The sequence below is a fragment of the Lutra lutra genome, chromosome 11 (assembly GCF_902655055.1).
Source record: "Lutra lutra chromosome 11, mLutLut1.2, whole genome shotgun sequence".
Taxonomy (NCBI): Eukaryota; Metazoa; Chordata; class Mammalia; order Carnivora; family Mustelidae; genus Lutra; species Lutra lutra.
The window spans coordinates 90,410,018-90,432,274 of record NC_062288.1 but is presented as its reverse complement, the minus strand read 5'-3'; the positions used below and the strand labels follow the sequence as shown (position 1 = coordinate 90,432,274).

The window sequence follows — 22,257 nt, the reverse complement described above, 5'->3', positions numbered from 1 at the left end:
GGAGCACGATGTAGGGCTCGATCCCAGGACCCTGGGATCATGACCGGAGCCGAAGGAGACACTCAATGACTGAGCCATCCAGGCACCCCTGCCTGAGACTTCAGGAAGGCAGGATTTTTTGAAGTCTAGAAAAAAAAGGCATGATCCTCCCTTCCAAGAAAAGGTCCCTAGAAAGGCCTCAAATACAATTCTAGCTGTAATCAATAACACAGGGTTCTAATAGGAAAGAACCAGGTGCTTTCCCAACCAGCTAGCAGCAGAGTGTGTCGGTTAAGGTTTTACCTCTCACCTCCACTTCCACCCTTCCCTGTTTGGCTTCGTGATGCTGGAGCTGTGACTCTGTCTAACACATTTCTGCTTGGACCTCAGACTTCCTGTTCCACCACCAGATGGGGGAGCCAGAGGGAGACCACGGGGCTGAATGAAGAAAGAGAAGAGGCCTGCTTGGTCCCATCCATTAGCAGGTCCTGAGGTCACTCCAGCAACAGCAGTGCCCTCCTAAAACCGCAGCTGAATCTAGTTTGGAGTTTTTCCAACACATGCCCTATCACGCCTCCATCCAGTCCCCCAAGACCTCCTATCTGAACTCTCTCCTCAAAAATCCAGGTCTCCTGGGATGCCTGGGTGGCTTCTGGTTAAGCCTCAGACTTCTGATTTTCGCTCAGGTCATGAGCTCAGGGTCCTAGGATGGAGCCCCACTTTGGGCTCTGAGCTCAGCTGGGAGTCTGCCTGGGATTCTCTCTCCCTCTCCCCCTGGACACCCCACTCCAAAATAAATAAGTCTTTAAAAAAAAAAAAATCCAGGTTTCCTGAGGTTGTTCCTCCAAGATCAGAGACTCCCAACACCACCGAAGTAGCCCCTTCTATTCAGAAATCTCAATTTCAGCTCTATGGGAGCCCTCCCTTAAGTTCTAAATGTTAACACTCCCCGCCTCTTTCCTTTGTTCTTTCAATCCTATGGGTCTATGGGTGGTTGCTGCTTTCTGTTGCGGTTTCCTCCATGGTATCTTTGAGATCTAACCCTTTCATTTACCTTGTTAACAGTTCTGTATCTCATTAACAGTTGTTGCTGTTTTTTATCTATTAAATTCTCTCTGTTCAAGTAACCAGTAATGGTTTTGTCTCCTGAATGGAAGCTAACTCATAGAGAAGATACTGGGAATATGAAAGCCTTAAATGAGCAGAAAATAGCAAGAAGTGTCCAAGGCAACCAGTGGGGTTTTAAAGGGAATTTCCTGATCAAGAAGATCAAGGAAAGGCCAGATGTTTGGAGAGGACGGTAAGGTGCTGTCATTTTATTTGCGGATTTAGAACTGAGGCTAGATCCTAATGTGGAGAAAACTGGCAGAGAAGTCAGAGATTGGAGAGGGGTCCGCTCCAGTGATTCTAGGTCTCAGGATTCTGAAAGACAGTACCCATGATGACCCCGGAGTTTCCATCACCCACATGATCACAACACTAGCTTCTGGGTTTCTGAGGGGGCCATTCTCTATTCTTTCCTCAGATTCCTTTAGTTCCAGAGATCTGGGCCTACTGGTTCCCTTCTGGAAAGGCATTACATTACTGGGAACTGCATCCCCTAAAGAGGTCTGAGGATGTTTTTGTGTGAGATCGAGAACATTTTTTGTCTAATCCTGACTCTAGAAACCTACGTCTGTTCTCTAAATTAAATGATTTTTTAAAAATTAAAAAATTAACTTAATTTAATTATTTTATGATTTTAAAAAATTAAATTATAGAAATGTAGTTCACCCTTGTACCTCTGGTACCTCAGAAATCTGGGCATTTCCTTGGCATCTCTGAACTCTCCTGCTGTCTTCTGGAACTCTGAAAATTTCCCCCTTTAGGGTTAGCTAAACAGAGTTCCTTCACAATGTTACAGTGACCACCTGAGTCTCTGGCTGTAGGTGTATCTTGACCTTCTGCTTTCCGAAATTCTCTGAGGCTAGATCCATCCTGCAAATGATCTTTACCTTGCTTCTCTGGACTTATCCCTTGAAAGTCCCATTCCTTGCTCTGCACCCTTGTGTCATGTCCATTATTGGCTCCACAGCGGACAGATATTTCTTTGTATTTGTGTGGAAAAATAAAAAGTCTCCTTTCTCTTTACATCTCTCTAGCCTCATCTCTAGTTATTATTTCTCACCAGATTCCTCCTTCCCAAAAAGTCCAGATTGCAGTGATATTCAAATGACAGAATCCAAGCTCTGAGGCCTGGAGGTACCATTGCTGGAGTTTCCAGCCCAATCAGGCTCTTTCCGCGGAAGGCCCACAGGTTCTCTCCAGTCATCCCCAACTAACAGCAAGTGCTTCATCAAACCCACACAACCATGACAGATAACACAATATATCACAAACTGAACAATAAATTCCTCCATCACCACAACAAAAAGGTTCCCAAAGTCTTCCCAAACTCCGAGATACTGAGCAAAAAGAACAGGAATTGTCTTCCCTCTCTCGTAATTCTTCTACCATTTGTTCTCCATCTCCTCATTACTCAAAATACTAAGACAACTTCACAAACAAAACAAAACAAAACAAAACCACCTCACCCCAGGTATCATATAGAATAATTGGGAGATGAAAGGCATAACTTTTAGAACACGAAAAGGAAACCGAGTATATTTTAAATTGCTCTTACTAAAGGATGGCAAAACAACAGCAACAACCCCTCCTTTTTTAATATAACTGGGGAAAATTTATCAGAGAAGATAGGTCTAAGGGGTGAGAGCCAAGTGGTAGAATTCAGAATTTAGGTTAAGCTCCCCCTCCTCCTTGTATATGTTTTGATTTAAAATAGGGACCTTTCGTTCAGCTTAACTCTCAGCTCCCAAATCTTTCTAACTCCAGTCTTGACGGAAGGCACCTCAAGTACCGTCTGAGGGAGTCCGTTTCATGCAGAGTTCTTGAGCACAGCTTGGTATTTTCAACTAAATCCAGTCACAGAATTCAGACTTCACTGGCCCCACCCTACTCCTCCCACCCAGACAGTTTTCCTTTTTGTCCAGCAAAGTGTCATCTGTTCCCAAGAAAGACAAAAAGAAAAAGAAAAACATGTACTTAAACTATTACACTCTAAACTGCTCAACCCATTCTGAACAAACTGAAGATGCCTGATACAGAGTTCTGATCGAGAATGTCAAAGAAGTATTTTTTTCAACTAACTTAAAAAGTAAAGTTTTAACCTTATCTTACCCTCGTTTGTAAGAACATTAGGTTGCGGGTTAGTGCTGCAGTAGAGTGGCTCTGAATGCCTTTATTAATAAACACACACCTACTGTGTGCCCTGCAAGGAACAATGTATTATGCTGAGTAATTTGGAGGTACGAAGTAAAATATATCACAGATCTCCTCTCCTCCAGGCTTACAGATCACATGAGATAGGTAGGGGGGATGAGATGCAAACATCAATTGCTACAATATGTGGTACAACTAAGAAAGTGCCATAAAAAGGTAAAAAACGAAGATTCTGTGAGAGTCACGTGAATGGGAGGAGTGTCATTTATTTTCTCCGAGAAAGGCTTCCTGGGGAAAGAGGCATTTCAACCGCCCTTTCAAGAGCAAAGAGAGAAGGCCATTCACGGCTTAGGAAGGATAGGGAGAAGCTCCTTTGGGGGAAAGGAAGTGATAGCATGAAGACTAACAGGTAATGTTTCCTGAAGAATCTTGTTCCTCTGAGCTTATTTGGATTGGCTTACTTTTTCCTTTTCTTTCCTTTTCTTTTCTTTTCTAAGAGAAAGAGCATGCATGCAAGTGGGTGGGGGGGGGGGGCGCCATGCAGATAGAGAGAGAGAATCTCAAGCAGGCTCCACACCCAGTGCAGAGCCATATGCAGGGCTTGAACTCATGACCATGAGCCAAAATCAATAGCTGGACACAGCTGAATGAGCCATGCAGGTGCCCCTGCTTCGGCTTACTTTGATTTTGCCTGTTTTAAGAGTAATTCAGGTAATGTCTACATACATAGGTGAACTTCGTGTGCTTTCAATGTGTCCAACATTTCTTACATAAAATTATGCAATCGATCTTCTCTCTTTCCCTCATTTTTTCTCCCTGGACCCCCACAAGTAGTTCCTGGTGGAAGAGAAGAGATCATTTAAGCCAAGTCTAAAGACTTAGGGTCTCTAATTTTCTCCATTATATAACTAACCTGAACCCTGAGGTACACACTGACTCCCATCAGAAATATCTGGAGGGGCTCCTGGGTGGCTCAGTGGGTTAAAGCCTCTGCTTTCCGCTCAGGTAATGATCCCAGGGTCCTGGGATCGAGCCCCATATCGGGCTCTCTTCTCAGCTGGGAGCCTGCTTCCTCTTCTCTCTCTGCCTGCTTCTCTGCCTACTTGTGATCTCTGTCAAATAAATAAATAAAATCTTTAAAAAAAAAAAAAAAAAAAGAAGAAATATCTGGAGGCAGTCTTTGGTCTTGTTTCCTGGAATCAGGTAAAAAGATTTCAGGTCTAAGAGCAAGCCTGAATACCTCCTTGGCCCCTATGTCTAGAAAGTGACAGTCTGCCTACCACCACCCATTGTGTGTTTCAATGAAAACCGTTCTCATTACTATGAAGTACAATGAAGTGCTACTAGAAGATGTTTTCTGTTGGCCAAGAGCCTCGACCTTCCCCTTGTTAAAACATAAACTGAAGGAGGGGTGCCTGGGTGGCTTAGTTGGCTGAGTGTTCTGACTCTTGATTTCAACTCAGGTCATGCTCTCAGGGTCATGGGACTGAGCCTCACATCAGGCTCCATGCTCACTGGAGAGAGTGTGCTCTCCCTCTGCCACTCACCCTCCCCTGCACATGCATGTGCATGCAGACACACTCTCTCTCTTTCCAACAAATAAACAATATCTTCAAAAAATGATAAACTAAGGCATACTACATTTCTAAGGCTTTGAGTTAAAATTGAATCATATCAGGCAATGTCAAGCCAGAAGTAATCAGAAGCGCCCCACCACCTACAGGAGCCCTGGCAGAGACTTTATAGACAAGAGGCAGAAGCAAAGCATGGACATTAGTAGGTTGTCTACAGTTTACACAGTTGTTTTATCAGGGAAAGGCTCATTTTTGATGGATTATCTTTAGGTTTGATTTCTTAACATTGAAACACTGCAAGTTTAGGTTTGGGTTTGCTTACAGAAGCTCCTAAGGGATTAAAGTCACCCCTGGCTAATGGCCTCCTTAATTAATTTAGTTTAATTAATTTAATACCCTCAAATATGGGTGCTAAAAGAAACAAGGGTCCTCTGATTTCTAGACCTTAACATGTTCCACTTATTTTTTTAAGTGATAGCAAATAACTGGTCTGATGGCTGTTTTTCACTGAATTTATTAGAGGACTGCAGTGAGGAAATTAACCAACTGCCTGAGGATCACATAAAATACTCAGTTTTACAGATGTTAATTCTTCTGCCCAAGGGAACAACAGATTTCTGCCATGCATAAATAAATTAGATTTGAGACCTGTATTTGTGAGAAGCTCTATGACTAACATCACGCAAATCTCCAGAGGTGAATTCGACAAAAGGCAAAGAGAAATCAAACAGCAGCACTATGGCAGGTATTAGGATGCAGATATGGAAATGACCATTAGAGCCTTTCCGATCCATTCCAATCTAATACTTCCCAGCTTCTTGCCGCTTGTTCGTTGATAAAATGCTGACTTGAGTGACTATACAGAGAACATCTCCATTTGGAAAGAGATGACCAACCAAAAAGCAAAATCATTTTACCAGGCATCAAAAAGCAAGAAGCCGAGTATTTGCTGGGATCTCGGGGAAGGAAATGAACTCCAGTCCCCATGCCCCTTAGATTTGCACAGGATTGTCAAGAGCTGAAAAACTTCAAAGTATAACAAAACTGTGGTTCAGTTTTAGAAATATGAAGCATTTGGAGTAACTAATTTGGCCAAATATTTATGTTTTGGTGCATAGTTGAACTGCTTATCGGACCTTCAGGAATTCTTTGTTTTTCATTTTTGTGCTTTTATTTCCTCCTCCTCCCCTCGCTAGAAGCAAAACACCCTCTGGCAACGAAAGTTAAAGATGCTTCTCCATAGAGGCACCAAGCCAGGCCCAAGGGGGCTGATCCCAAGCCACTGCCAACTGCACTCCAAGCAGTAATTTTCCTTCCCCCGAGCTCACTTCTGGGAAGTGCTGGGAAATGGAGAAGTCTCTAAGGCCTTGGTGGGAGAGAAACAGCAATCTTTCCCTGATAAGCAAACCAACCCTCCTCTTTTATTGACTCACTTTTAAGGCTGCTGCAGAGGCTGGCCTTTGTGTCCGTACAAACTGGGGCAGAGAAGTAGGCAGGAGAGTCCCCAGGAATGCCAGGGACGGAGGACCAAACACACTGCCTCTCTTTCCACTACCAGTACCCTTTACCCTTCACTGCCCAAGTCCCATAATCTCTCTTCAGTAATAACCTTAAAGAAATAGAAGACTGCTTAGATAGAAGATGCTCATTTCCAAGAAAGAAGAATAGGTGACACCTGTTTTACAACTCTCAGTGAACACGGGGATGAGGGAGGCATTTGGATAGCCTCTGTTGGAAATTACGCTGACACCGTGGACACTTATAAGATAGGATAGAACCACCGCTCTCTTCTTTAAGCTCCAGGCTGACCTTAGCTCTCAGGGAGGCCTGCAGTGACAAGTTCTGCATTTCCTATTCATTTCTTCCCCTCCCAGCCCTGGGGGCTGCTGAAACACAGCAGAGATCCCAGGTGGGCCAGACCAGCCCCTGCTAGCTGAGCCCTACTGCTCCCAGGCTCCACAGCCCACACTGATTCGAGCACATTCCAGGACATTCCATAGCTAGGAGGCTGGGAGCCTGGAATGTCTGGAACCCACAGAGGGAAGGTGTCCCAGCATGCTCCCCCACCCAACCATATTTCCCAAAGATCTCAAAGCACTCTCCAAGGATGATCTCATTTTCTAATAGGCGTTTATTTCTATTTTCATTCCTACTTTTAGTAATTACTCCCTTCTGCATGAGTGTCACTTCGATTTTTTTCACATAACCTACCTATTCATGGTTAGACTCTCGTAATGGGAACCAAGAACTCGACTACTAGTTACTCAACTACTGGGATATCATGGAAAGTCCTTTCTAGCACACCAGACTATGAAATTTAACCATGACTCAGCAAGGAAATGACCTTCCAATTCCATCCTTTGAAAGAAAAATACGTAACATGGGGGCCCCAAAATACATCGTGTGTACATCACGTGTGTGTCTGTGTGTGAGAGGGTGTATACGAGAGAGCACCAATGCCAACACTAATGTAGTCTTCAGGACCTCCATTTTCTTACCTAAAAATAAAGATAACACCTCCTTTACAAAACTCCTGGGATCTTGCTGTGGTGCCTAGAACATAATGGGCGCTTGCTAAATGTTTGTGGAAAAAATATGTGGATGGATGGACAAACATAACATTTCTGGGTTTGTTTCCTCATTCTAAACTTACTGTGTTCGCTTCACAAGGCATTCAGAAGATTAAAGGATATCAAGCTTTTTAAAAACGCTTTTGACACCTGAAACTAATACAGTATGTCAATTATACTTCAAAAACATAAAATAAACAACATGCTTTTGGAAACTAAAATCTGACTGTAAACATGTAAGATTAACATTATGTGACTACTAGTATGGGCATATCAAAACCTCACGAGTATATTTCTCCTATTATACGCGGTGGGCACTAGACAAATCCGTGGTACTAATCAGGGAGGAGTTCAGCCCCTCTTAGGCTCTTTCTATAATCTGGTTTCTAGGTGCCACTCTTGTCTCCCCCACTAAGATGAGTAAACACGAGCTGAGTGCTTGAGGTTGGGGAGTTTCAGAACTACAGATAGCATATGGTTAAGAACACCAGTCCTACAGTCAAACTGCCTGTGTGCCCTGATTCCACCATTGACTAAGGAACTTAACGCCACTCTACCTAGTTCATCTATAAAATGGGGACACTAGTAGAATCCATTTCATAGGGCTGCCATGAAGGTTGAATAAGATCAGACATGTAAAGCATTCAGAGAAGAGTCTTGCACATGGGAAGAACTCAACCAATATCACCCTCAACCACTGTTGGTACCACCAGCATCGTTATTATTACTGTTATTATTATTATTGGGTTTTTTAAGGGAGCATGCAGTCTAGCGGATGAGAAAGACTACAGCAGAAAGCTGGAGGAACAATACAAACACTAAGAAGGTCACCAGAGTATGCTACGCACGCAGAGGCAAGAGACATCTTTATTCACCATCCTCATCACCTCTCGTTTGTCCCCATGCCAACGTACACAGATTTTAAAAAATAATGCCCCAGATTGCATGTGAGGAGTGCAGAGCCTGATGTGTCTCCCGATGATCACACAGTGCTTCCATGAACACAGCTCAGTTTGCGCAGCCGTATCGCACTATGGGCTTGAATGAAGCTTTTGGTCAAATAAGACCCCCAGGGCCTTTTTACGTCAACGGCTGCCAAGTTACACGGTCTCTGTCCTGAATTCCTATAATGTGTCCTGGGACCTCAACGCAAGACTTTGCATTTATCCTTATCACATTTCATGTTGTTAGTTTTGGCCAAGCACTGCAGCATGTCAAGATAATTCTGAATCTTGATTCTGTCAACTATCTCATATCTTATTTCTATCTGCTCCAGAGCGGTGTCACTAGCACATCTGATCAGCATACCTACTACTACATCCTCACGCAAGACACGGATAAAAATGTGGACCAAGACAAGTATAAGAGAATAGTCCGATGTTTCAATTGCAGAAGCTTCTGCTCACCTGAATGCTCCCACTAATCACCTGGGGTCTGACTGTTTAGGCAGCTTTGAATTCACTGAGTAGTACCCTTTCTTCATTCTTTTATTCAAAATGCCTTATCAAATGCCTTGCTGATACTGAGATACACTGGATCTATAACACTGCTGAATATCATTTGAAATTTTAAAATGTCCTGGATGCTGGTATCTCCTTTAAATTTGATGAGACTATCCAAGCAGAGAGAGTCAATTATCATATGGTTTCACTTATTTGTGGAGCATAAGAAATAGCATGGAGGACAAGGGGAGATGGAGAGGAGAAGGGAGTTGAGGGAAATTGGAAGGGGAGGTGAACCATGAGAGACTATGGACTCTGAAAAACGATCTGAGAATTTTGAAGGGGTGGGGGGTGGGAGGTTGGGGGCACCAGGTGGTGGGTATTGTAGAGGGCACGGATTGCATGGAGCACTGGGTGTGGTGCAAAAATAATGAATACTGTTATGCTGAAAAAATAAAAAAATTAAAAAAAAAATTTGATGAGACTATCGATATCTACATCCAGGTTACCAATAAAGAATCTACGGGGTAGGGGCGCCTGGGTGGCTCAGTGGGTTAAAGCCTCTGCCTTCAGCTCAGGTGATGATCTCAGGGTCCCGGGATGGAGCCCTGCATTGGGCTCTCTGCTCATCAGGGAGCCTGCTTTCCCCTCTCTCTCTGCCTGCCTCTCTGCCTACTTGTGATCTCTGTCTGTCAAATAAATAAATAAAAATCTAAAAAAAAAAAAAAAGAATCTAGCGGGTATAGTTTAATAGATCACTTAAGGGTGCCTGGGTGGCTCAGGCAGTTAAGCATCTGCCTTCAGCTCAGGCCATGATCCCACAGTCCTGGGATCGAGCCCAGCATCAGGTTCCCTGCTCAGCAGGGAGTTTGCTTCTCTGCCCCTCCCGTGGTTTGTGTACTTTCTCTCCCTCCCTCTCGCTCACTCTCTCTCTCCTTACATAAATAAATAAAATCTTAAAAAAAGAAATAGATCACTTAAAAGTTGTGCCAAGATGTAGGAGTATGTAGGAGTGTCACTCTTATGTAAGAGTGTTACCACTCTTACAGTCCCATTCTAGGCTTTAATCTGAAGGGTGTCCTTCTCAGGGTATGCTATCTGCCCTAAAAACAAAACAAAAACACAAAACAAAACAAAAATAACTCCCAAATCCCAGTTGGCTTAAGGCAACAGAAATTTTTGCTCACGTGAAGTCAGGTGAAGTGTTCCTGATTGACAGGCTGCTTACCATGTGTCATTCTGGAAATCTAGTTTCTTCTATCTGTGGCTTCACCCTTTTCTTGGTCCTTGGAATATTCTGCCCTCAGCCACTAAAAGGGAAAAAAAGAGAGACAATTACATGTGGAGTGTTTCTGTGGTACAGGCCTGGAGCACTGTACGTCACCTCAACGTTTTTCGCTGGTTAGAATTCAGTCACATGACCACCTCCACCTCCGTGGAAGGCTGGGAAGTACAGTCTAATTATGTGCCCAGTAAAAAGAGGACATGAGTGTGAGGAACACTAAACCTTGCTTGAAAAGAGAGAGCAAAGATAACTTAGGTGGAACACACATTTTCTTTCAGGTCAAGTGTGGGGCTAACCCTGCCAGAAAGGAAGGGTTTGACGGACCAGACTTGTAAGAGTTGGGTTCTAACTCTAAGTCCATCATTTACTGGGTAAGAGGCTTGGATAAGTCCCCAAACTGTAAGATTTCTAGGTCCATGAAGTACTGTTAGCATGTTTCATCCAGCCCTAGCCCAGTGCCTGGTACACAGGTTGTATAATAAACAATCATCCAATCATTGCGTGAATATATGAATAATTTTTCTGGACTTGTTTACTTATTTCCAAATTTTCTCTACCTACCATACTGGTTGTTGTAAAGATCAAATGGACCGTGGCTATAAAAATGGTTTGAAAACTAAGAGACATTATAAAAAATAGAGAATATGAATTTTACTCATATTTATGTAAATTTCTATCATTTGTTCATATTCTTTTTTATTATTTCATTTATTTATGAATATTTCTAAAGGTTATTTATTTATTTATTTGTCAGAGAGAGAGAGAGAGAGAGAAAGGGGGGATAGAGAGTGCACAAGCAGGGGAAACAGCAGGCAGAGGAAGAAGGAGTTTCCCCACTAAGCGAGGAGCCCGGTGTGGGGCTTGATCCCACAACCCTGGGATCATGACCTGAGCAGAAGGCAGACACTTAACCGACTGAGCCACCCAGGCATCCCATTTGTGTCACATTCTGTTTGACCTCCTCTGCACAGTTTTCTCTTACTGTACACAGTAGAAAATAGACAATCTCCAAAACTAATCAAGGTAAAGCTCCAATGTCTCCAATGTCTCAATCACCAATGTCTCCTCTCTAGTTAAATTTAAGAAGCAGGTATGAGTGCCTATTGCGGTCAGGGCATGTTCTAAGATTTGGGGTGATATAAGGACTAATCCAATTTGCACTAAAATAGATAAAAATACTTGTCCTATAGTTGAGGACCCATCTGATAGCTTCATATACGAGGTAGTACTCACCTAATTTTTTAAAAAGAATGGTGAACTGTTCAAGAGAGAAAAATCAAAAACATCATTAAAACCAATAAAAAATATATTTAATTAGAGGTCAGATTACAGATGACCTTAAATGCAAGGACAGGGAATTTAGACTTTATTCCACAGGCATCATGGGGGCCATGAACAGTGGTTAAGTCAGAAAATCATGCAGTCAAAGTGTTCTTTTAGAATGATATAACTGAGAGATGGTATCTTAGAGAACCCAGAGGAAAATGCATGCAAGGGCTAATGCAGAAGTCCTAGCAAAAGTCATAAAGGTCTTGATCTAACAGTAAGTGGGGAAAACACAAAGCATAGATGAAAAGACTTCTAATTCTGATAATATGGCACACTAACATAACTTGAAATATCTCCCTTCAAGTATGCCTACAATAGCAGAATAAAATATAACCAAAAAAATGTTAAGATTTTATTTATTTATTTGAGAAAAAGAGAGTGTGCACAAGCACATGTACAGGGAGGGGCAGAGAGGAAGGGAGAAGGAGAGGGAAAGAATCTCAAGAAGACTCTGCACTGAGCACAGAGCCCCATGTGCAACTTGATCTCATGACCCCAAGACCATGACCTGAGTAAAAACCAAGAGTTGGACGCTTAACCGACTGAGCCACCCAGGCATCCCAACAACAACAAAAAATTTTAAAGGGCGCCTGGGTGGCTCAGTGGGTTAAGCCTCTGCCTTCGGCTCAGGTCATGATCCCAGAGTCCTGGGATAGAGTCCCGCATCGGGCTCTCTGCTTGGCAGGGAGCCTGCTTCCTCCTCCTCTCTCTCTCCCTCTCTCTCTCTCTGCCTACTTGTGATCTCTCTCTGTCAAATAAATAAGTAAAATCTTTAAAAAAAATTTTTAAAGCAAAATTAAGATTATAGGAAAGAAGGCGGAATCACAGGAGAAAGAATGAAACCAAATAAGTCAGCATATAAAGTTATACTCCATTTGCCCTCAGAAATTGGAGTTACAGATCTTCAAGAAACTTAGAACTTGGATTTTAATGACCGCAGGAGATAAGACCTTGAGCCTGCACAAAATAGGGGTAGAGATGAGACTACTACATGAAGCCAGGACCCTTGTAGGCCTGAACCCATCCTGGAGAATACTGACCCTTCCTACCCTCCCCCCCCTCAAAAATTCCCTAACCACCACAGCAAGATGACACAGAAACTCATTTGTCTCTCTTTGTGGAAAAAAGCCTTTCCTGAAAATGTGAAACCCCAGACCTGGTCTACACATGAATTTGGTTTTTGAAATTTCCCTACTGGAATGGCCCAGAAACTTTCAAGCCAAGAAATTAATGTAAAAACTGGTCCCCGGCTAGTAATATTTTGGGAGTACCTGGCAGAAGCAGTTACAGAAACACTCTAGAGAGACATTCCACAATGCAGAATACAGTTAGTTTCACAAAAATAAGCAAGCCCCTCACGAGATGAGTTCACAATAAAAGAAATGGCAAAACACTGAAGGGACAAATCCATCATTGGGCAAGAGTCAATAGGAATTCACCACTGTCACCCCTCCCACCTTCCAAAGAATGGAGCTACTACAACAATCTGAAAGAGAATATAAAATAAGAATGTTTAGAATAAAAACATTACAAAAAGAAAAAAAAACACAAGAAAAACAGGGTGCCATGACAAAAAAATGCAGAAATTCTAGAAATACATAGTTATTGAAATTAAAAACTCAGTTGGCACACGAAACAGTAGATTAGACATGTCTGAAGGAAAATTCATGAACAAGGAGCCCAAGCTAAAGCATCATACCAGAATGGATCCCACAGAAATAACAAGATGGAAAACTTGGAAGGGAGGTTAAGATAGAAAAAGTAGTGACAGAAGGTTCAATAAGTCTAAAAGGATTTCTAGAAATGAAGGAGAGTGTTGCTGAGGCAACACTGGAAAAGGTAATGGTGAGAATTTTCTAATTTGATGAAAATCATAAATTCTCACAGTGAAGCAGTATATATATATATATATATATACACACACACACACATAATATATGTATATACAAATGTATACACATATATTTAAAATATAAATATGTAAGTATATATATAATCACATTTACATATTTATTTATAATATACATATTTTATTTATAAAATATCTAGTTACAATATACTTGTTATTAATAACATTTATATTTATAATGTATTAAATATAATTTATAATTATAAATTATCTATAATTTATGTATTTATACACTTATTTTTATTTATATGTAATTTATACATTTCTAATATATACTTATATTTATTCATAATGTATTATAATTATTGTAATTTGATGAAAAACATAAATCCTCATGATGCAGTATACATATAAGTATAAATACATAAAATATATTTTTATACATACATAAAATATTATATATAATATTTTACATAAAATATTTACATAAAATATTTACATAAAATATTATATATATATACACACATATATATATATACGTGTGTGTGTATATATATGTATATATATACACGTGAACGAATGAATCCTGGGCAATATATATAAAAATATGTCAAGGACCATCTTTTTTGGCGGTGATGTATTCTCCCATCAAACACCACCAGTGTTAGCACTCTAAGGATTCATGGCCATCTCGGCACAGTTGTCATTAGCCAAATCAGCTGCCATAGGCCAGACAGTGTATTGTTTAGCTTTGTTCTCTAAGGGAAGGCACTCTCATAGGCACTCATTTTGTCTATGTATAAGATAGAAATTTCTCTTCGAAGTGTCTGATGAATGGAAGGAAGGATCAGGCTGGGAGTAGGTAGAATGCAGAGCAGCATGAGGACAGTGGAGGGAGCTGAGGTGTGCATCTAGCGGGCTGAATTTTTCTATGCTCTGTACCCGCATGTACATATGTATCTGTGCAAGAGCTTTAAGTACATAAATGTGCTGTCTTCTTTGGCAGGGTCACATTCTAAACTGGAATTTGAGACTGCCCTCCTCGGCTTTCACTGATCTTATGCCTCCATTAACAGACTTCATCTATCATAATCCAGTTAAGATTCTCTCCATTTAAGGGAGATGTTTGTTTCGGGTTTTTGTTGTTCGTGGAGATGGTTCTTAAGGCAGAAAGTGACCCGTCTTCAAGACTCCTTTTCCTCTATGAGGCACACAGAAGACAAGGACTTACATTACATTTCCCATGGAAGGCACTGTACGCAGGAAGCCAAAAGCCCCTCACAAAGGACTTTTTAAAAATATATGACACTGTATCTGGTCATCCCTTTCCTTCCTGGGATTTCAGGTATGAGTAGCTTTTCCAGGTTTCTAAGTTAGCATCTTTGTGGATTTTTTCCTTTTAGTAGTAATATCATCAGCTTCCCAAGACATTTCTTCATAAGTTACTGCTGCAGGACTTCTGAAACCCCTCAGAACCTGGACCCCAGCTGGGCTCTCGGGAACCACCGGTGCACTGAGCTCTTTCAGAAGACTGTAGAGAGCGTCCAGGTTTGCGCACTGCACTTCCCCCATCAGAAGCTCACTTCCCCCCAGGTACCCCAAGGGAAGAAGCACAACGCCCACAAACACTGTCTTATCTCAACAGACATTCATTATTACTCAGCGGTTTCCTCTGAGGGGCTTGGTGTTTATCTACCTCCCAGAATGGTCTCAGGTAGCCATGACATTTTACCAAAAGTTCCACACTCAACTTTCAAGTCCCTTAGAATAGGTAATAGGATGATGTGTTAAATTAAATCCCAGGGCAATCCCAGGGACCCCACAGCACTTAGAGTAAGTATATACATTTATTTCTCCAAAGAGCACAAAGTTCTACCTACACACACAGAGAGAAATACCATTCCTTTAGGAGTGTTTGACTGTTATCCAAATAAGTGTCCTGCATGACACACACACACTCGCCAGATTATAGGCATATATGGTATTACTACCCAAGTTTAAGTTCTAAGGTTTATATCAATATTTCACCCGCCCAAACTCAGTTATTCGAATATCTTGGATGGCGTTTGTTAGTGTATTTTTCTATCAAGACCCTCCAAATAAACGAAGGCGTATACATTTTGAATTACGTGCTACAAGAAGGTGATGCATCAATACTGAGGCACTTCAAAGAGAAACACTTGTGCTGCATCTACTTGACACCATGTATCTTAATGAAAATTGAAAACAGTGACTCTCAAACACTAATTTTCTACAGACCCAGATGGCGGGCATCACATGAAGTTTCTGGGTGGTACAAAATGATTCACTCTTGAAAAATAAAATGAGTAAGTCTTCTCATGAATTCTGAAAGGAAATAAAAATCTAGCAGCTTGGATATGATTTTAAGAAATTATTCTTTATGGGAAACATTGTTTTATTTGAGCATTACCTTTGGATATGCAAAGAAACTAGAACTGTGTTCATTTTCTCTATGTGCCTCTCCCCATGCTATGCAGGCCCAAGAATAATTTGTTCTCCTGTGTAAAAACGAGCTTCTCCTCTGTAAATCTCTGCTAATGTCACTACTACACATTGGTAGCCTTTTGAATTTTAATAATTTATTAATATATATAACTGCATAGTATGATCTAAATCTATAGTATAACATTGTATCAAATGTATTATATGCTAATGTGATATATATAATAAGTATATATAATAAGTTATGTACATAACTTATAGTAATAATTATGGCATATAATTTAATTATCTGACATTATTAAGCATCCAATACATCACCAAAAAGATGTATACAAAATATAGTCCCTGACGTCAGAAGGCCACAGTTTTATCAGAAAGAATTCTGACCTCTTCTGTTATATCTAGAAGAGATGTTCTTTCCTAAACACCCCTGTGCTGTTCTCCCATGCCTTACCCCTCCCTGTGGAGGAGCGAGTTTCCCGGATGGAACTTACAAAGATCTGCCAGGGATGGGCATGCTCTGCCCCGCCAACTACAGGAGCCCAGTGTGCTCTAACCCCACCTGTGATCGCAGAGGAGTCTGTCAAATTCTGGTATGTCCCTCTCAGGGAGCCCACTGTTGCAGCACAAGGCACCTTTCTTCAGAACCAGTTTTATCAATAAAAAAGTATTGTTTTGATCTTATCTGCCACTCCTCCCTCTCAAGCAGGGAGAAGGGTGTAATTCATTGCTCCCCCCTCCCCCGGCCAATCCCAGCAGGGATAAGACAGGTAACGGGTAATTATAACACAAAGCACACTGTGATCAGTGCAGTGTGAGCTCCAAAGAGGAGATCATTAGCAAAGGAGAACTCATTTCCATGGACAGGATTACAAAGTAGCAGAATCACAGGGGAGACCTTTCTGCCCCAGGGCCCAACCTGCTTCGGAACTTGTCATAATTTTTTATATATGGCATATAATCAATAAGCTCAGTTATCAACTAAATCATAAATAAATATGGTCATTATGTCATTTTTGAGTTAGAGTTTTTGTTTCTTGCTGTTGGACATAAAACTACAGCATGTGCTTATATGTTGGTGGCCAAAGTCAAAACTGGTGGGGGGGGAAACCTCATGGGAAATAAAACTGGAGAGGTAGTTTGGAGCTAGAGGTAGAGGGTCCTACTTGTGTTGTGTGCATCTGAGTCTTCATGCGTTAGGTATGAGGCAGCCAGTAAAAGTGTCTGAGCAGGGAAATAACCAGCTTCGGTGGGTGCTTCAGGAATTAACATGGTAGTGCTGTGTCAGAGTATAAGGGGCAGCTCAGGAGAGTAGGACTGGAAGCAGGGACACCTTACTAGGTGACTATCCTTAAAGGAAGTGGAGGGAAACCAGATCTTGAACTAGCGGGTATTAGCAGGAATAAAAAAGAAAGAATGAACACAAAAGACACATGTTTCAAACAAAATTAATAGAACTTGACCGCTACTCAGATGTGGGACAGAAGAAAGGGTAGAATTAAAGATTCTAACAAAGTTTTGAGCTGGTGCAATTAGAAAGATCTTAATTAACAGAAATGGGAAGAAGTAAATGTTCAGGAAAGGAAATATTGAATTAGATTTGAGCCTGCTAAGAGCAACACCCTGGTAGATGGGTGGAAACTTCCAAAGAGGAGCGGTCAGGACTAGAGACGGGGTTTCAGAAATGAGTCACAAACAAGGAAGAAGTAAAGCCATGGGACTGAATGGGCTCCCCAAGAAACCATACAGAAGTGAGGCTGGAGTAGAGGGCCAAGGGCAGCTTCTAAGGGGAAACATATTTCAATCTGGAAGAGAAGACAAGGAGACACCGGGATAAAAGGAGATATGAGAAATTATTACCAGGGAAGCCTAAGGAGTTGAGAATTTCACAGGCGTGGGGAGGTGATTAGGATGAGGGAACAGGGTCAATCATATAAAGTGATTAGGCAAAATTAGGATAAAAAGGAACACTGCATTTGGTAACCAGGTGACTAGTGACCTTTAAAAAATTACAGAGTGGTAAGAGCTGAAACCAGTTTACAATTAAGGAGCGAGGGAGTGGTATCCGGATGGAAGCAGTTGACAAAGATGACTTTTTAAAGAAGCTCTGTGATGAACAGAAGTAGGGGAGGCACGTGCTTAGAGGGGCCAGCAGAATGGAGGGAAGGTGGGTGGGTGGGGGTGTGTGTGTGTGTCGGGTTGGTTTCTTGTTTGGTTGGCTAGTTTTGGATAAGAGGAACTTGAGTGTGATTATAGTCAGGGAGCAAGGGCCAGTGGTGAAGCGAAAGAGAGGGAGCTGACGTGAAAACGACAGAGCAAAGCTTCAGGGCTGGCAAGAGCTCCAAACGAGAGAGAGGGAGAGACAGACAGACAGGAAAGGACGGCAGGTGAGCAAGCAGAAGGAAGCTGTAAAGGGTCCATTACCTGGGCGGCGCCTGCTGCTACCACAAGGTGTTCGGAGATGGCCTTCGCCCGTCCTCGTGCCGCTCCAGCGCTGGTGGCACGGCGGCTCACAGTCCCTGCCCCTCCGCGGTGTGGCCTCGTCGCTCCGCCTGAGCCTGAGCCTGGCCTACCGCCAGAGGCCCTGCGGCGTTCACGGGCGGCTGCGCACACCGACGAACCCAGGATCATCCGCACCCACGTAAGGAGCAGTTGGAAGACCTCAGTGCCACTTTCCCCGCGGAGGTGCACCAGCCAGAGAAGGGGAAGCGCGCGCCAAGCCGAGCTGGCGGCAATGGGGCAACACCACACAGGCAGACCCGTCGCGTGTCACGAGCTCTTCCGGCGCCAGCTGCGTGCGCAGCAGGAGGAGGCATGCTCGGCGCATGCGCAGGCTTCACTGCTTCCACGGCCCGGGAAAAGAGGGGCGGCTGCTGCGGTCACTCTTGGAAGAGGTGAGAGTGTCGGGCCGGTTGAGCGTAACGTTAATGGCGCCTCGGTGGCCCTCCTGGACCTGAGGAAGAAGCTGGAGTCTCTGCTGAGCTGGCTGGCCTTCGTGCGCCGCGTGTAAGAGGAGGAGGTGGGCCAAGCCGCTGGCCACGCGGCAGGCGTCGTCACAGGCCACTGTGGAGGTGGACATGGCCATGGCCAAACCAGACCTGAGCTCCGCAAGGTGCGAGATGTGCTCTCAGTATGAGTACCTGGCTGCTGGGACAGTGGAGGAGTGTACCAGTCCAAGTTTGCCGACCTGAACTAGCAGGCACTGAGGCCGTCGGGACCACAGGCGCCGCGAGATTCACAAGTACCGTCGTTAGCTGCAGGCACGCGCGATGCGGACTGGGGCCAAGGAATTGCTGGAGAGGCAGGTGCTGGAGCGGGAGGGGCGGCAAAGCGCAGACGTGCCTACCTACCAGGATAGCACTGGGCAGCTGCGGGGCGATCTCGGGAACACCGAGAGTGTGAGAGGGCCGGCCCTCTTCAGTAATACCGGGACTCGGTCAATGGCAAAATGGCTCTTGGTATTGAGACAGCAGCTTACAGGAAACTGCTGGAAGGCGAGGAGACACGTTTTAGCACCAGTGAATTAAGCATTGCAGGGCTGAACTCAAACCTCCCAATCCAGGTTATCTGCGCTCACCTAGAATTCTCAGTTCTGCATCCTCCAAAGTTTCAGCCACTGGGCTGTTTCTTAGCAGGAGGGGGCTTCTAAGACAGCCTCTAAGAAAAATCTAGGTAGGGAGGAATTTTGAAGACGTATTGGAAGAGACAGTATTATCTACCAAGAAAACCTTCAAATATAGAAGGAAGCACTACTTCAAGCCAAAAAATATAATTCTGTTGCTTAACAAAAGGTAATGCTTCTGGGGTACCTGGATGGCTCAGTCTGTTAAGCGTCTGCCTTTGGCTCAGGTCATGATCCTGGGGCCTGGGATTGAGTCCTGGAGTCAGAGTTGGACTCCCTACTCAGCAGGGAGCCTGCTTCTTCCTCTGCCTGCCACTCCCCCTGCTTGTGCTCTCTCTCTCTGTCAAATAAGTAAATAAAATCTTAAAAAAAAAAAAAAAAGCAAAAAGTAATGCCTAACGGGGTAATGTGCAGGGGCATCTGGCTGGTTCAGTTGGTACAGCATGCAACTTTTGATTTCTGGTTGTGAGTTCAAGCCCCACCTTGAGTGTAGAGATTACTTAAAAAAATAAAATCTTTAAAAGTGGGGGGAGAGGGCACCTGGGTGGCTCAGTCGGTTAAGAGGTTGCCTTTGGCTCGGTTGATGATTCCAGGGTCCTGGGATCAAGTCCCGTGTCAGGCTCCCTGCTCTGCGGAGAGCCTGCTTCTCCTCCCTCTGCCTGCTGCTCTGCCTACTTGTGCTCTCTAACTCTCTGTCAAATAAATAAATAAAATCTTTAAAAAAAAAACAAAATAAAAGTGGGGGGAGAATATGCTTTTGATGTGTTAAAGAGCCTATTCCTGAATCAAAACACCTGTCACCACTGTAAAATGTTTTCAAGATGTCAGTTTCCTATTTAATATTGAGTATTTTTCTCTACTAAGAAAACCACCTCTTGGGTTGGTGCAGACTCACAAAGAAGTTATGGAAGAATCTAACTTTCTCCCCTAAAGTGCAAGCTTCAGAGCAATGGATGATTTGGGTACAGAAGACGTACAAAGTAAAATACTAAATCTGTGCTCGTTAACATTTACTGTGAATTGAAAGTAAAACTTATATCCACTCACTATACCCAGCCATCAGCCAGCTATATAATGTCACTCTAGGTACCTAAAACATGAGATCACTATCAAAGATAAACCAGTGATCCCTGCCTTACTCCACTCTAACAGAACTGTTACGCAAATGGTGGGTGTTTGTTTAATGGACACATTCCTTCCCAACTTGTTCAATTCCATATATCCCTTTTTTTTTTCCCAATTCAGGAAAAAAAAAAGCTAGTGTAGTATTTCACTTTAAACACATTTAGGTTCTTCTTAAAAGAACTTACCCCCTTTAGCTGTCTTTGCTCAATGATAAAATTAGATAAATGTTCACTATTTCTATGATTCGTGTAATGACTTCTCCTTGTCCGTTTCTATTTTGTAAATTAAAAAAAAATAGCAGTAAAAGTTTTAAGGGTTGCCCCCAATAAAATAATGAAAAGAGTCCCTAGTTTTTAGGCTTTCAGCTTATTCAAATCCATTTAGTTGGGGGGAAAAAACCTATTAAGAATATAGCTTCTCGGGGCACCTGGGTGGCTCAGTGGTTAAAGCCTCTGCCTTCGGCTCGGGTCGTGATCCCAGGGTCCTGGGATCGAGTCCCTCGTCGGGCTCTCTGCTCGGCGGGGAGCCTGCCTCCTCCTCCTCTCTCTCTCTCTCTCTCTGCCTGCCTCTCTGCCTGCTTGTGATCTGTCAAATAAATTTAAAAAAAAAAAGAATATAGCTTCTCAAAAAAAAAAAAAAAGAAGAAGAATATAGCTTCTCACCTTAACTGTGGAAACACAGTAATAGTATCCCAACCTGTGATTAAGCTGACCTTAGATTTAATAGTATAAGCTAGGAAATGAGGGTTTTCCCTCATGGGAAAAGGCCAAGGTCTCGTTTATCTGTGGCAGTTCATTTGTGGTGGTATAGAATTAGCTGTTTTGTGCCCTTACCCTGAGACAAGAACCCACATAGTACTCTTCCTACTAGTCTAGGTCCTAAAGACGCCTTGTCTTCACTCTCCCATGCCTTTTAAGAGTTTTGGGTATAGATTATGTTATCTCCAGGACACAACGCTACTGCCCCAAAGTCGAAGAAGTCACTCTGGTTAATCAACCACCAGCAAAAACAAACAAACAACAACAAAAACCAAAAAAACCTTTCTCAAAGAATCTTGCCCAACGGTTTTACCATCACTGCATGGTATGTAGGGTCTCCCTTCCCTACTGGGGAGGAAGAGACACTCAAGCCAGAGAAGGGGTATACATGTTCCTACTCATGTGCCAGGAAGTACATTCCGGAGATCCAGCTTTTCATCTTCCCAACTGTGTAGCAGCTACATTGCATGGTGTATGGTTAATTCTCTGTCGGCAGTCACCTCTACCACACCTAAAGAGTTGCCTTGTCCCTGTCGCATCTCTCCACTAAGCACTCCCTGGTAATAGGGACATGATACTTTTACTGAACTTTCCTATTCCAGCACATTCTTCAGTAGATCAAGGAACTTAAAGGATGCTTTTCTTCCTTTCCCTTACTCCATCCTAATCTTTGCTCTCCACACTTCCTGTAAAACATTAATAAAATAAGAATTTAAATCATGCAGCGGGGTTATGGACATTGGGGAGGGTATGTGCTATGGTGAGTGCTGTGAAGTGCGTAAACCTGGCAATTCACAGACCTGTACCCCTGGGGCTAATGATACATTATACGTTTATAAAAATTAAAAATTAAAAAAAATAAAATTAAAAAAAAAAAAGAATTTAAATCATGCAAATCCCACCAACATTAAAAAAAAAAAAAAAAGAATGGCTTTCCTTTGGGATTACGCACCATAAATCTGGAAGTCTCCCGCCTCAACCACCCTTGTTCCCTCCCCACCCA

At 42.8% G+C, this 22,257-nt stretch overlaps 1 pseudogene; it reads left to right on the top strand.

Moving 5' to 3' along the window:
- The first annotated feature begins 1,112 nt into the window (after positions 1-1,112).
- Positions 1,113-19,521, top strand: LOC125080528 (alpha-internexin-like; annotated as a pseudogene).
- Positions 19,522-22,257: the final 2,736 nt, after the last annotated feature.